Below are 15,767 nucleotides of genomic sequence, written 5' to 3' on the forward strand. Positions count from 1 at the left end.
ATTTGCAGCTTCGGCTCTTCGCCCTCAGGCTGCTTCTGTGCACGTGAAACTTCTGCTCTCTGGTTTCTGCTCTGGATTGTATCTGTGCAACGAGTCTGTCAAACGAGTGTCAGCGCACAGTCGAAGCACAACAGGGGATATTTGAGTGTGAGCGCAGGGTTTAGTGAAAACATTACAAATCTAAATCTGACGTCCCTCAAACTTTAATACCGTGCTCTGGAATAAAAAGAGGAAAAAACCCACATATGAAACAGTAAGTTGAACTGGTGTGTGTGTGTGTGTGTGTGTGTGTGTGTCTGTGTGTGTGTGTGTAGCTCAGAATTCCACATGTGCGCTCGGAGCAGCTGTCAGTTAAATAACATCTGTCACACTGTCACGTCTGTGTGATGGGACACAGCGTGAACCTGAAGCTGCCAGGTTGAAAAAGTTCCGTCTCTTCTCCTCTGTGAGGTTTGGACGCAGCAGACGCTATGAATGCTGGGAAGTGTGCTTGGCAGCTTCGCTCTCGGAGCCGGTGACGCATTTGAATCTTCATCCTGACAACCAGAGGAAACATTTCTCCATTAAGACGAGAAACGTTTCTCATTTCTCAAGGTTTGGACGTCGCTGACAATTCTGTCACTGATCAACTATTTGTGGTTATGTAAGAAGACGCTGTCGTTGGGGGAGAATCATGAGGCTTGTTTGACTGAAAGGAATCATTAGATAGAGTATCACACGCGCACGCACACACACACACACACACACACACACACACACACACACACACACACCTACACACACCTACACACACCTCCTCAGAGGAAATATCTGTCGCAGGCCTGAAAGTTGCTCGTTCTGACTGATGACCTCCTTTTCAGAGATATTCTCTTTCCAGACGCGGTCGCCCGGAGGTGAAATGTGGTAGTGGAAAAAATCTCCTCCTCCTCCTCCTCCTCCTCCTCCTCCTCCGCTGCTGCCTGTTGGAGCAGCGAGGAGGTCGAGGAACTGATGGAAAATGATATCACAGTGGACCACCACCCATCAGCCCCTGCACCGCCGACACAGCGACCCCCCCCCCCCACTCCCTCCGAGGCCCTGAAGAGAGCGCTGCTGACCCCTAATGGCAGCTGGGCTGTTGAGACACTACATTCAAGGTTTTATGTAATAAATACAAAAACTACAATGATTAGTATCTGTTTGGATTAAATATATAATTTCACTGATGTGTTGCTTCATCAGTGAGTATTTGTGGTTTGTGTTTATCGGTGAATCAGGAGAGAATTTATAGAAATGTCCCCATTATCGTCTTTTAAGTTTTAATGCAAACTGAACACCGGAGGAAACTTGTTTATTTAGCTCAGCTTCAAATGAGGCTAAATGTCTTAACTTGGTTAAAGTTGATGCTCTGGAAACAATATGAATGTTTATCTTAATGTTTGAAACATTTAATCTGAGGAAATACCGAGACGTGTCGGCCAGAAACGTTTGTCTCTTATTACATTACTGTTATTATGCATGTTCTTTATTCTATATTTGAACCTTTCCTTTGTGTTGAAAAGCAAAGGAAAGAAACTGCAGAATCTGCACTCACGATCATAGTGATGAAGCTGATTTCATCTGATTCTAACATCTTGCATCCTACAGATGTTTCCATGCACCAAGGGGGAGAGATTCTTAACGACTGGGAAAAGTTACCTCTGCTGAAAAGGCCTTTGAACGTCCACCCAGATTTATCTTCAGTAGTTTCAAGTCCCTGCAGGAAATCAATCAAAATCTGCCAAATGATACAGAAGTGAAAACACATCCATCAAACTGAGCCTCGATCTCAGAAACTGGGTTCAAACCTGTTTCCCCATCGCCAGCGAAGCTTCGACGATGCACGAGTCTGAGCAGAGTTTCCTCTGGGACCAGGAGAACAGTTAAAGTGTCTGCAGCCCGGAGGCTCCTCAGCTGGATGCACGTGTGTTCCTGGGCTCAGCGACCTTTCACCTTTTGTTTACAGGGCGGACTCGACAGGTCAAGACTCCTTGTGACCTCCAGAGCTTAAAAATATCCTCCTTTAAACCTCTGACCCTGAGGACAAGTCGAGGCGTCGGCGAGGAAACGAGCAGAATCGACCCAAAGCAGGTTTTACAGCAAGAGACGAATACGTGAGTCACATTAAAGACAGAAGTCCTGCCGAGATGCTGCAGACGGGATGGATGTAAACTCTCAGCAGTGTAAATAAAACCTTCTGCGGCTCCGTCCTCCTCTGGACACACGTGTCCACCGGACGCCAACACGTCAAGAAGCTTTAAAATACCGGGAACTGACATTTTACTATTTTCTAAATCCTGGCATCTTGCAGGAATAACTGCTGCAGGATGCCAGGATTCTTTTTATTGTGTGTCTGTGCATTTATACTGAAGTCTGCAGAGTGTAGTAACTGTCTGGTTCGGTTGAGGAACATAAAGGACGAGAGCTGCGTCTCAATTCAGGCGCCGCCTCCGTCAGAGGCTGCGTTCAAACCCCCGACTGCATCAGGGCGACGAGGCCGTCCCATTTCAAAACCTCCTCCTTCCACTGCTGAGCATCAAAGGATTTAAAGGGGCCAACTTTTCCCAGGATGCATTGCACACCTGTGGGGGATCTATGTTATATGGGGGGGGCGGGGCTGCAGTAAGTGCAGCTTATAGGACATAAAAAGGATAAAATCTAAATTTTCGTGACTTCATCTGCTGTTTTCATTTAGCTAAATATCCACATGCGTGTGCACCAGGATCTCTGTGCCCGACCACCTCAGACAAACCACTTCCCTCACAGATGAACTTAAGCACATGTTTTTGTACATTTTGCAAAAATATCATCTCATAACTGATTTACTGCAGCTTCATCATTGCAACATGTTTTGAGCCAAACATCACGACACTGCTGTGGTTTTCTCCGTACACAAAAAACAAAGCCGGGGCTGTTGATTCATCTCTCACAGTGAATCATCGGAGCGTCGCTGCTGCAGACAACACATATTTCAACATGAAGCATCTCGGCTCGTTAACGACGAGTCGCCTCCTCTCAAACGTCTTCACATCAGGTGACGGCTGCGGCGCAGGAATTCTGTCAGCGACTCCATGCCTCCTTTCTTTTGTCTTTTGGAGAGACAAAGCTCTGAGACGATATCTTGACAGACATAAATAAAATCTATTAAACTTCTATTGCCTCATTATCTAGAAAACTGGTGATAAATCACAGACATCTTTCCAGAAATCCTCCTCGAAGTTTACAAGAAAAACTTGGTGGAAGTTTCTTGGCAGCGTAACTCATCCTGGTTCTGTTAAATCAGCCAAACGTCAAAAAGTTGACAGTTGTGTTTCAATCACGCAGGTTTGAAAAGAAACGTTTAGACCACAAATCAATAAAAAATCAGCTCAAACCCGTCAGGCACAGTTTTCTCTCACACATCTGCAGCTGGTTCACGCAGCGTCTGACCTCTGATCCTGCTCAAGTTCTCCACAGATGTAAGTTCAGTGACCTGAGTTTTTAATCCCAGAGCGAGATCTCAGGTACACGTCCTTCACTAAGTGGAAGTGGTTTTACAGAACTCACAGTGAGCTCCAGTCCCAAGAATTCACACGAGGGAGAAAAGCTCGGATTCCACAAATGTACGAGTGTTTCTTTTCTTTCCTCTTTTTTCCGAACTCTGAGCGACCATTTTAATCTGCGTTACATCGTCACTCCTCGAAGCCGAGACAGCAGAAGTTCTCGAGCTCGAAGATTCAGCCTCCATCAGATATTCGACACCAGGTACGTTTGGTTCTGTTGTCTTAACCGTTCGTGAGACTCAAACCAGAGACTGTGAATAAAGATGGCCGACACGTCTCCACTTCCTCCCGCTGTACAAAAAAAAACGAAGCCAAAATATCTCAAAGGTTTGAATTCAACATAGAGTTTGATTAAATGTCATATGTCAGGATGAATTTTCAGGAATAAAATGTGTCATGTCAGCACATCCAGTTACACGCTTCGTTGATCCCATTTGGGAAACGACTTAAACCATATCTTCATATATCTCCATCAGATATGGTTTGGTTGATTAGCACCGAGGGAAACGATGATTACAGTCACTTCTTCATCCACAATTCTTCCCATGTGTGGATTCCTGCATCAGATTGTAATGAACGTCGGGCGGCGCCGTAAACTCAACCATGAAAATGTTTGGAAATCCACATTTACACGACATGTAAAAAGTGGAAAGCAGGAGAAAGTAAATCTGACAGATCTTATTCCAACGGGTTTGACTGTCGCTCAGGAAAGAGGCGAGGCCCTGAGAGGAACCGTTCACACCTGGTTTGGTTCAGAGCTTCAGACTCTTCAGTTCAGTATGAACCTAAATCAGGTGTGAACGGTTCCTCGGACCAGAAGAGGAGATCTGGGTCTGGATCAGACTGAACCATGGCTGAAAACAATAGAAAACGTCTTATGGTGATTTAACAGAAAACTGTGATTCTGGGTGTTCGACCCTTTGTACTTTTGGTTTATATGAGTCATTTAAAACTAATGTTCCTTTGCACTATTTCAAGGTTATAAAACTTCTGATCAAGTAATAGATTACATCGGTTATTTACTAAACGAGCTCATCCAGAGAAGATTAACAACGACAGTAAACTTCATGTGTGCACTGATTTTTTAAAGGTGCTCGGTAAAAACAACAACAACAAAAGAATGTGAATCTCGACTGGAAAATATTCCAACACCTCAGGCAACTGGAAAACTCCACTGTTAATAAATCCTTGGCAGCGAGGAGAGTGTTCACTGTGTGTGTGTGTGTGTGAACATGCGTGTTGACGAGTCTGTGTGTGTGTGAACATGCGTGTTGACGAGTGTGTGTGTGTGTGTGTGTGTGTGTGTGAACACGCGTGTTGACGTGATCACAGAGGAGTGAGTGTACGACATGTTTCTAACAGGCAGTAACTGAGATGGACGACATGTTTGGGTCACGCCACGCAGCGTCTGTGAGGAACACAAACTTCACACGCTAAAAACATACATGTGTTTCAAACACTATGAATAACACGTGTGTGTGAACTCAACTGTTCTCAGAGATTTAAACACGGGAACATGTCGGTTTTCAGACGCAGCCTCCGAAAGATGAAGCCGCTGAATTGAAAAAATGCAGAAACAGAAAAGAAAATGAACTGATTGGATTCTGTCGACCTCTTTTCTTCCGACCTGTGCTCACTCTGCTCATCAGCGCCGGATGAATGTGATGACGTCTACATTCATAATGTTAAAGTCTGGTTCTCAGTTCATCAGGATGAGGCATGAGTAACATTTACAGTGAAGCTATGATCCAATGCTTCTCTTTCACTGGGTATTTATCTTTAATCTAGAATCTTTCCTACATTTTCCCTTATGTTTAATCCTTGGCACCGTGTCACAGCTGCGTTCTTCCTCTCGGAGCGACTGCAGAGCTTCACTCCGCCGACACTGATGCATCAGTTATAATAACAGGAAGCAGGACCCGAGCAGCTTCTTCTCCTAAAAGCTTCGTCGTCATATTTCTCCTCACAAACCGCAGAATTTATGTGAAGACCTTTCAGAGAACATATTTCTAAGAATGACTCCATCTCTCGTCTCTTTATGAAATAAACGAGCTCCGTGCTGAGCAGAGAGTCTGTTTACGAGCCGCTGCATCGAGATGTCTGACGTGATGATGTGTTTTACATGTGCAGCAGGTAGATCGTGTTCAAACCAGAACGACCAGGTCACTTAGAATCCTCATTACATGAAGTCACCAGGATTATCTCATCACTATGAAAACCTGAAACCTGCAGTTAATAAAAAAACACCTGACATATGTATTTAATCCTGTAAACTCACGTTCCTAATGCGTTCAGATTGATTTGCTCATTAAGCTTTTTGACCTTTGATCGCCCAGATCTACGTGTTGTCAAGGCAAAAAAGATTCATGAGGTCAAAGTGACCTTGACCGTTGACCTTGAACCACCCAATTCAAATCAGTTCATCCTTGAATCCGACTGAACGTTTGGACCAAATATTTAAAAACTTTATGATAAAGAATCTCAGTTTGTTTCTCCTCTATCACCAATAATGTTCTGTTCATAAAAACCCAGCAGAGATTTCAGTTTTCTCTTTAACTCTAAAACGATGTTGTGTAGAAGCTTTAAATCGTCCTCAGCGATCGGAGGCTCCGGCTGTCCCCACAGTTTTTCCACAGTGGAGCTCAGATGTTTTCTGAGACGTCAAATTAAAATTCCTGCGAGCACATAACTCTGTCGAAACCGTGACACGACGCAAACCTCCTCGGAAAATAAGTGGGTCCAGTTTTCTGTCTTTTAAGATTTTGTTAGACTCGATAATGTCAGAGCCGAAGCAGCTGATGGATGTTTGAGGAGGAATCCAGACGTCACAAATCATCCACAGCTCCTAAAGGTACAAGGCGCGGGGGGGGGGGGGGGGGAGCGCTACATGTCTGAGTGTAATCTCAGGATGAAGGACTCCACTGGCGTCATGAGAGGAATCACTGCAGAGAGTCGCTCAGGTTCCTGCACACGTTCTTCTAACTCCTCTTCCTACATCCACAAAATGAGCTTAGATTAGTTTGATGAATTCACATAAACACGTGGAAATAAAGATGGACGACACGTGTCCACTTCCTCCCACTGTCCAGAAATGAGGCCAAGATATCCTGGATATGAGAGTTTGTGGAGTAGCAGTGAAAAGTGGAGCCGTGGCATCTTAGTCTTAGCTCAGTCCATGGCCCATCTGCTAACACGGAGGAGATGAACTGGAGGACATGGCAGCTCCCAAAAGTCAAATCGTCTTCATCACCCCAAGTCATAAACCCTGCATCAAACAAATGAAAGGCCACAAGGCAAAGCTTTGGTTTGACCTGTCAATCAACGTCCTGACTCTCACCTGAGGTCATGAGCTCAGGGAAAAACAAGGTCGTGAATACAAGGTCGTGAATACAAGGTCGTGAATACAAGGTTGTGAAAACAAGGTCTTGAATACAAGGTCGTGAATACAAGGTCGTGAATACAAGGTCGTGAATACAAGGTCGGGAATACAAGGTCGTGAATACAAGCGGCTGAAACGAGTTTTCTCTGTGGGGAGGGAACAGTAAAATATGACTCCAGCGTTTCCTTCATCCCTTTCAAACTGGACCGAGGACAGTTTGCATGAGTCAAAATCAGATGTGTGTTTATATCGTTACTTCAGGAAACATTATCTCCAGTATTTGTCAAAATCCAAGTCGCTGCCAGACAACGGAAACTGTCGGAGAGTTTCAGCTCAGGCCAAATGCCCATTAACGGAAGAGCTGGCGATTCAGCCGGAGCCCAGCGTGGGTTCGCGTGGAGCCGGCTGCCATGGACTTAACCAAATGACCAATTAGAGTAACGAGAAGCAGGCGGAGATGTTTATTCTCAGTCACGTGTCGCCGGGAGGCAAAACACAAACATGGAAAACGTGAACGGCACAAATTCTGCTGAGTTAAGCTCGTCTAGACTTCGGTGTCGTCATGTGTGATGAAAATCCTCTAATTACAGTCGTTTCCTCGCCCAGTTTAAAACTGAACGACACTTTAACAACCTGCAGCAGTAAATATACAGGATTGTGCCAAGGTGACAAAACGGCAGCTACTGTTTCCAGAATATTAGAGATAAATGGTTTCATTCGTCACGAGCGGCTCCTGCAGCGGTTTGTCCAAACACCAAGTGGAAGTGGAACGTTTGACAAAAGACAAACAATCAAGACTGTCGCTCCATCGTGAACAAAATGTCCCAGCAGTTAACACGGAGCAGGAAGGGACACATGGAACTAAACGTGACTGTGGAGGGAGACAGACGCTCTTCGGCTCGACCAATCACCATCGAGCCGGCGCTCTGCGATTAGTTTGATCCCGCGAGTTCGTCGCCATGACAACTTCACACCTTCATCTCCTCCCTCTCAAAGTCTCGGCACATTTAAAACACACAACATCTGACGTTTCCACACAAAGTGACGACGTACAGAACGTTTCCGCCTCGTGTTTCTGCGTCGGAGTTGAAATGACTTACAGCCGTCAGACAGCAGAGGTCAGCACCGAGCGATTTATGGCATCTCTCTGTCCTTCATTAAATATCAATCTCACTGAATAACTCAAATCACTTCTTTCAGAGTTACGTCAGCGCTGCGGTTTCACAAACATCACGTTACAATATCATTCTTCTGCAAAGCAACTTTATTCTTTCTTGTAACTGAAGCTTCGTGACTTTTGGCAGTTTATTCATCGCCTGCACTCGCTGAACTAGTCCCCGGCTTCATGGAGTTAAACGTGATATATATGCGGTTTGTGAATGATCAACCACAGGCAACGATTGTAAAACGAATACTTGTGGAAACGAGCTCCTCGACAGAACAAACACTCTGAGACCAATTAGCTTTCATTGGGTAAATGTGACCTTTTAAAGCCTCGAATTGAAACATGGTCTCCTGCAAGTGGAATCAATAACAACACACATGTTGTTTATAAGAGTTTGAGCAGAAGACGAAGAACGAGAATCTTTTAATGAAAAGACACGATGCACCGAATCAATAATATAATGAATAGACCTGAAATGGTATTTGTACCAAAATATAAGTCACAATGACAGAGTTTGTTTTAGAAGAGGAAGGAGATCAGACGTATCTCCACTTCCTGCTTTTGTACATACTTGAAGATATAATGTGAACGCTGCCAGCAGTGATTGTTGTGTAGAAACAATCAAAACTCCAGTTTAAAGAAGTTTCATTTTGAATGAATTGATGGACTCGTACATTTCACAGCCCGACGTGGAAACTCAACGTTTTCGTCTCCTTTGACTCGTTGACCTCAGACCATGAGACACCCGGTCTAAAAGGAGCAGGAGGACGTTTCCATGACTCCTCCGCTGCAGCGCTCACATCAGCCTCTTCCTCACGATCGACTGTTTGGACTCTTCACATCGAACTTTGGTCTCGGACTAAAATAAAGGTTTTTCCACACGAGGTTTCCTGCAGGTTTGGTTGATGTCGTCACTGACGTCTCCTCGTACAACTGTGGAAACTTTGTTTTAAAGTAACTAAGCGTTAATGTGATAAAACTGAGGCTCGTGTGGAAAGAGAATGGGTTTGGTCTATTTTAGTTTGTGGCCATGACTCAAAAGATCCTCAGTGTACAAGTCAGGTCATTTGGTTTTAGACAGATGTTCAGAACATTAACAGCAAATTAACTCAATTCAACTCAATTCTGGAGTTAATTTAGCGGAGGGTGGAGCCTGACTGAGCTCGAGGACACGCCCACCTCCACCTGCCACCTGCACCCATTGGACGGCACTAGCTGTCAATCACACTGTGGTGACCGGCCCTAATGCATACGGTGCTTTACGGTCTATTTGACGCTAAATGGATCGTAATTTACTAAATGATCGGTCGGGATGAGAGTCTGCACCCGAGTGCGAGGCCATTGGTCCCTGCAGGTTGGAGGTGAGTCGCTGGAAGTGAAGGAGACCAAACATCTGGAGGTCACGATTGAGGAGGAGGAGACGAGTCGCTGCAGCATCAGCAGGAACACGAGCTTTGCTCCAGTGAAGTCCGACCTTCACCACCGAGGACCTCTGAGCACAGACTGAAAGAACCAGATTGGGAACGCAGGCTGTGTATTATGGTATTTACTTTATCACCGATGATATCGTTTTCACAGTTTCACGCTTGCTCCTCAGTCACAGACTTTACGTGGATTGCTGCAGACCTGTGCACAGTGAGGCAACGGCTTGTATGTTGGAGATGTGCACGTGTGTCAGGTTCACCAGGCAGCAGTTTGTTTTTGTGCTCGTACTCCTTCCCCTGCAGCGTTTCGGGGTTATGCAACCTAATGCAATCTTCAGTCATTTCCAACACAGTAATCTCCTTCCATAAATCACCAGGACCGTCTCCATGCAGCCGCCTGCACGTCTGAGCTCCCGCACACTGAACCACTTCTCTGCTGTTTATGTTCTCCGTCTTAAATCTCTTTTCTTTGGAGCCTGAACGAACATGTTACACGAAACATCTCTGCAGCCACATGTCGGATTCTTTGTGCTCTTTAGTCCGACGTTCTCAGAAAACATGAAAGAGAAGAATCTCCGCACAGGAACGTACAAGAGTCGCTCGATGTTTCAGTAATGTGGCTGAAAAGGGCAAGTGCAGCATGCTTTACATCACTGTGACATATGTAATAAGCTGCTGTGTTTACAGCCCCTGCAGTGGAGCAATAAGCACGAGGGTCAGCCAAGTTTCTACTTTGAGTCAAACATCAGTTTACAGATCATGCAGATGTTTGAGATGTTTCATACAAAGAGCTCTTCATGCTAAAATATGTCCTTTAACTGGGGAGTTGCAGGAAACTAATGGTACATGCTGGTTTCTTTCTTCCTTAATGGAAGTTATCACGGCTGAAACAGATCTCCAGCTCATCAGACTGCTTCATAACGCAGATTATATTTCACCATGTGGACAGAGGGAGGCTGAATAACGTTCGAGTCCAAAGAGAAACTCTCAGCTCAGCTTCTCAGCTCAACACAAAGTGTTTGCAGAATAAAAAGACCGAAGGCTCCAGAGCAGCTTCTGCACGGAACCTGTGGGGACATCGTTTTGTCAGCTGCTGTTTTCAAAAAGGTCAAGAGCAGATTTTCATCCTCAGGTTTCAAAAGATAAACGTCAAGATAAACTAAGATCAGGATCCAGGCGGTTTTAATCTCCGTCAGTTGCCAAGGTTTAAAAAATAAACCGTTATATTTAAAGGAGACCCATGAACAGGTCAGGAGCTTCAGTGCTTTCTGTGCAGTGCAGGAGCTCCTTCAACCACAGACTTTGGTTTTTATTACCTTGTGAACTTTAATATTCAAAAATAAACTTAATACGCTAGAGGACGGAAACACTGAAAAATTATATTTCTCCTGAAATTAAATTCCATCGTGCACAGCCTCCAATGTCAGGTGGACTGGTCAAGCATTAAGCCTGGTCTCACATAGTCCATAGCTGGACTCAGTCGTCTGGATCCACTGGTCTGGATCCACTGGTCTGGATCCACTGGTCTGGATCCACTGGTCTCACAGGCTGCGATGTTCACGCTTTTAAAGCCAAGTGGAGCAAAAGCTTTCAGCCATTTCCTCCTGAGTTCCACCAGAGAAGAGCAGCAGCCAGCTCCGTCGTCCAGAGCTGATCTAACACGACTGTTTCCAGCTCCATCAAACCAGCGAAGCATCCAACAGACGGGATGATGTAACCCAAACTCTGTCCAGTAAATAAGAAACCACTTTGATTTACAAGCGCGTCCACTTGCATTTGGTCAGTGTGAAGCTGAAAGAGCGAAACAGAAAGAAGCTGCTCCCTCCTGACTCCAGAGGAAAGTGGAGTGGTGATCACATCCCGGTCAGATCCAGGTCCGATTCAACCCGCCGCTGCCAGACGGGCCGAGCAGCGACGACCACAGCTGCTGGAATTCAACGCCGGAAACACGAGACGCAGAACGAACCCACTCTGGTATCTGAGGTTAACGATTTACTCTTAAACGTGAAGCCGACACTAACAGACATGGAAGCGTCTGCTGCAGCCATCAGAGAAAAGTCAGCAAACGGTTTGTTTCTGTCACAGAAACGATAATAAAAGGTCACTTCGGCAGACGGGTGTCAGCGAGGCATCAGCAGCAGAGTCGATAAATCATCAAGATACAAGCTTTGGATAATTCTCCTCGGATACTGGAGGAAAAACTTGGAAAGCACACGAACGACCTTGGACGTTGACATATATAAGAAAGAGAGAGACATTAACTCTTTACACGACCAATATCCAATTTGCTTTATATTTCTGCCTGTTGTGATTTCTTAGCCAACGTTAGCTCTCGATCACAAACATGAAATAACAAATAATACATTTTCTGGTTTAAAATGTCTGGTTTTGATCAGTAAGGCTGAGACTGACTCCCGATTGGTTGAGTGGGTTTTACTGCAGGACCTCGATACCTCGACTCCACCCCCCCCCCCCCCCCCCCCAATCACAACTACACAGACCGACTCCACGAGACACCGGTGCAAGATGGCGGCGCCCGTATCTGAGACGTTGGCTTCATCCTTGTACAGTCGGAAGAGGAGACGCGGCGGCCATCTTTATTCTCATTGTTGCTCAGAGGGAAAGATACCGACTCTTGTTTTGTGACTTTTAGCTTTTTAATTTGAAACAAAGTTAAACTACAATCATCACAATCGGTTCTTTTGCACTACATTGATTTTGTTCTTGCATATTAAGGCTGTTTATGTTTTTAGTAACGTGCATTAAACTGGTTGGAGCTTTAAACCATCTCATCACAGGTGCAGTCAAATGGAGTTTTAATGTTTTCTCTGATCTGGTCACAAAAATAAATACTTTAGTTCTATTTTAACGACGCATGTGTTAAGTCATGTTTCCTCAAACACACTAAAAGTTTACAGTCATTGCTTCACACTGAACACTGGTGGAGGTTATATAACAGAGTGAAGGGCGTGCTGCTCCCCCCCCCCCCCCACACACTCAGAGCTTTTTACTGCGAGAGATAAAGTGGATGAGACTTTAAAAACTTATGTTTTCAAGTGTGACAGGATTATTTTTCTGTTAATGTGCTGATATGTGGTTCCAACATGTCACAAATATATTTAATGCAACATTGAATTTTACTTTCCAGTCCAATGTCAACTCTGAGGTTAAGGAAAGATTAACATCTGGTTTAATACAGGATCGGATCTCAGACACTCGTTTAAACACAGGTGTGTGTGTGTCTGTGTCGTCTTCTCAAACAACACACACACACACACACACAATCTTTCAGACGTGTGTACAACGAGTTTGAGTTTCTGAGCTTTGACCTCGTCGTCTCCGGGGGCGGCTTCATGGAGCTCGGCCTTTTGAAAGAGCTTTAAGATCCAGGTCCAAACTGCAGAGTGGCTGTAAAACAGCAGCTCAGTTTACACTGTGAAAGGAGTGAAACCTTTTCTTCTTCTGTGATGAGTCAGTGCTCACGAGCTGAATTCTGACCTTTTAACCTCCTGCATGGTCATGACACATGTTCCTCCATCTCATCCCTCGTCTCGGTTTGACAGCGACAGAGTCAAATATACAGTCAGCCTCCCCTCGGCCTGCACGTGTGAAACCTGCACTGATTCCATATTTGCCTCATTAGCGAGCAGCGTGCGGCCTCGTCCATCTGCCTCCCATTAACAGTGGCAGCCGGAGACGCTCGACCCTCACACAGCCTCAGTTTACGCAGCCCAGCTGAAAACCTCCATAAAAAACTTCCCGTCGTTTCCCTGGTGTCATGGAAAGTTGTCCTTTGAAAAGTTCCTACCTGTTTTATCCTAAAGCAAACCTGCCATCTAGTGGTAAGGTTAAGAACCTCACCTGCATATGAAGATGTTAGAATAAGACTAAATCTAAAGCAGCTTCGGTTCTGAAATAATGTGCAGAGACATTTTCTGCCACTTTGTCAAAGAGTAAGAGGAAACTTACTAAAAATCCATATTTTTAAAAAGAGCAACTTTTTCCTTTATAACACTGTAAATATGTCAGTTAGCCAAGAGACTCATTTCCACCTGTGGTCCCTGGAGGCCAAAAGAAGAAACTCAAACTAATTAGATTTTCTGCAATTAACTTCCTGAAAAACAAAAGAAAATGTCTGATACTAGTCACTACGTTTACATGAAACCAATATTCTAATTTGAACCAGATGAAGACACGAACATTAATCCTTCAGTAGAAGATCAAACTCAGAATAAGACATGTGGAGTTTTCTGACTTCATGTTGACACGTTTACGTCTTAATCTCATCCTGTTCCTGTTTTTGGACGAGCACAAACATCACAATAGTGTTATTCTCAAAAAGGTTGTGGGTTGTGGGAATGTTTACTTCTGTCACGGACTCAGCAAAAATTTGAATCATTCTTCTTTGGACATTTCTCGTCTGCTTGGGAACAAAAGGTCTTTTCCTTCCTTTCAGTGCAACGTCAGATTTGTCTCCAACAGAAACAACTTCTCTGGTCCAGTTTCAGCGGCTGATTGAGCCCAGATGACTCGAGTCCATCGTCCAGAGCGCTCTCTTGAAATATGGTAGCGCCAGCGCTGGAGCTGTGACATTCTTGCATTGTTTGATGTCCATGAGAACGAGAGTGGTCTGCCGTGCACGTGTTGACGGACCGTGCATGTGGCGCAGATCTCCTCGCTGACAGATGAGGAGTGAGGAGCTCGTTGGAGCTGCTGCGCTCGTGTTTATATTCAGACAGGATCTGATACACACTGAAGCCTGAGTGATGAGCACACGTCCAACACCAGGTTTTAATCTGCTTCGTCCTTCAGTACAACTCGGAGTTCTCCATCTTGGACCGACCATCACATGGACAACATGACGGCTGCCAAAGTGAAGCCCAGACATCTAGATTACCCCCTGGTGGCTGGCTGCGGTAAAGGTCACGAACCTGTCTACTCCATGTTAGCAGATGGGACATCAACCAAATAAAAGAAAATAAATCGCAGTGCAAATCAGAAATATTGTTTTTGTTCAGTTCTTATCACACTGATGCTGTTCATGTTTCTAATAAGTTTGGTTTTAATTAGTTATTTAATTATATAAAAACAGGCTTAGACGTCATGATTGACAGCTGAGACTGACTTGTGATTGGAGGTGGGCATGCATGGGCGGGACCTCCACTCCATCACCCTGCTCAGACTCTGACTCCAAATGGCGTCACTGATGCAACAGGTCTTTTCTCTCTGAGATATTCTGGCTTCGTTCCTACAGGAGGAGGAAGTGGAGACGTATTTACCGTCTGTTCCAGCGGAGTCAACCGACGCTGCTTTAAAATGCTCACACCGCATCAGACCATGTTCAGACTGGCATCGAACACTCGCACTGTACTGGTGTGCTCCTCAGAGGTGACCTGCAGGGCAGCGAGCTCAGTGACCGGAGGTCAGCAGCAATGAGGCAGAGCGCTTGAGGCCATAAAAGCCAGAGGGTCGGGAGCATCAACCCCACCTGGGCCTCCCCTCCACATGTGGGTCGGATATCCTCGGCTGTTTGAGAGTTCAAGCTGTGCATCATCGCAAGATCTTTGAAGTTATGACGTAGCGTCGCTAACGTTTATGCTTCCATCACTTTGTCGCAGGGATTTATCGAGCTGCTGCTCCATTAGGCAGCAGACCTGCTTCAGAGTAAAGATTTACGAGCGGCCTTCATGTGCCGCTCGGGCTTCGACTCGTGTTTGGACGCTTCTCTCGTCACGGTCACAGTCTGATTCAAGAGACTTAATGTTTCAAATTGATTGTTCGGTGCAGACTTACCTTCGACGTTGGTTCCGGCCCAGCTGGTTCTCCACCCGGGGGCCAGGACCCCCCAGGGAAATGACTTGAGTAGGTTGTTATGGAACAGTCACTTTCAGGCTGTGACCAGTTCAGTTCCTCAGGATCTCAGAGCCTGCAGACAGTCTTCAGCTGAGGTGGCAGCAGCGAGCGCAGATAATACGATGAACTGAGAAGCTCAAACTAAAGAAGCCTCGAGCGTTAAAGTGACGCCGTGAAAGATCTCTGCTGTACTCAGGCTCCCCCTACAGGTGGGGCGTGTAATTCACTGACGTACACACGATCTGTGATCTGAGCTTCAAGCACACAGTTGACAAGCAGACGGAGAAGAAACTCTGAAGCAAAGACACCGGACCGGTTAGTTTAATCTGTTGCGACATCGGAGAAGCAAACGTTTTGACTTGAAGTCGGCGTCCGTCCTGCAACCT

Source organism: Hippoglossus hippoglossus, chromosome 24 (assembly GCF_009819705.1).
Source record: "Hippoglossus hippoglossus isolate fHipHip1 chromosome 24, fHipHip1.pri, whole genome shotgun sequence".
NCBI lineage: Eukaryota > Metazoa > Chordata > Actinopteri > Pleuronectiformes > Pleuronectidae > Hippoglossus > Hippoglossus hippoglossus.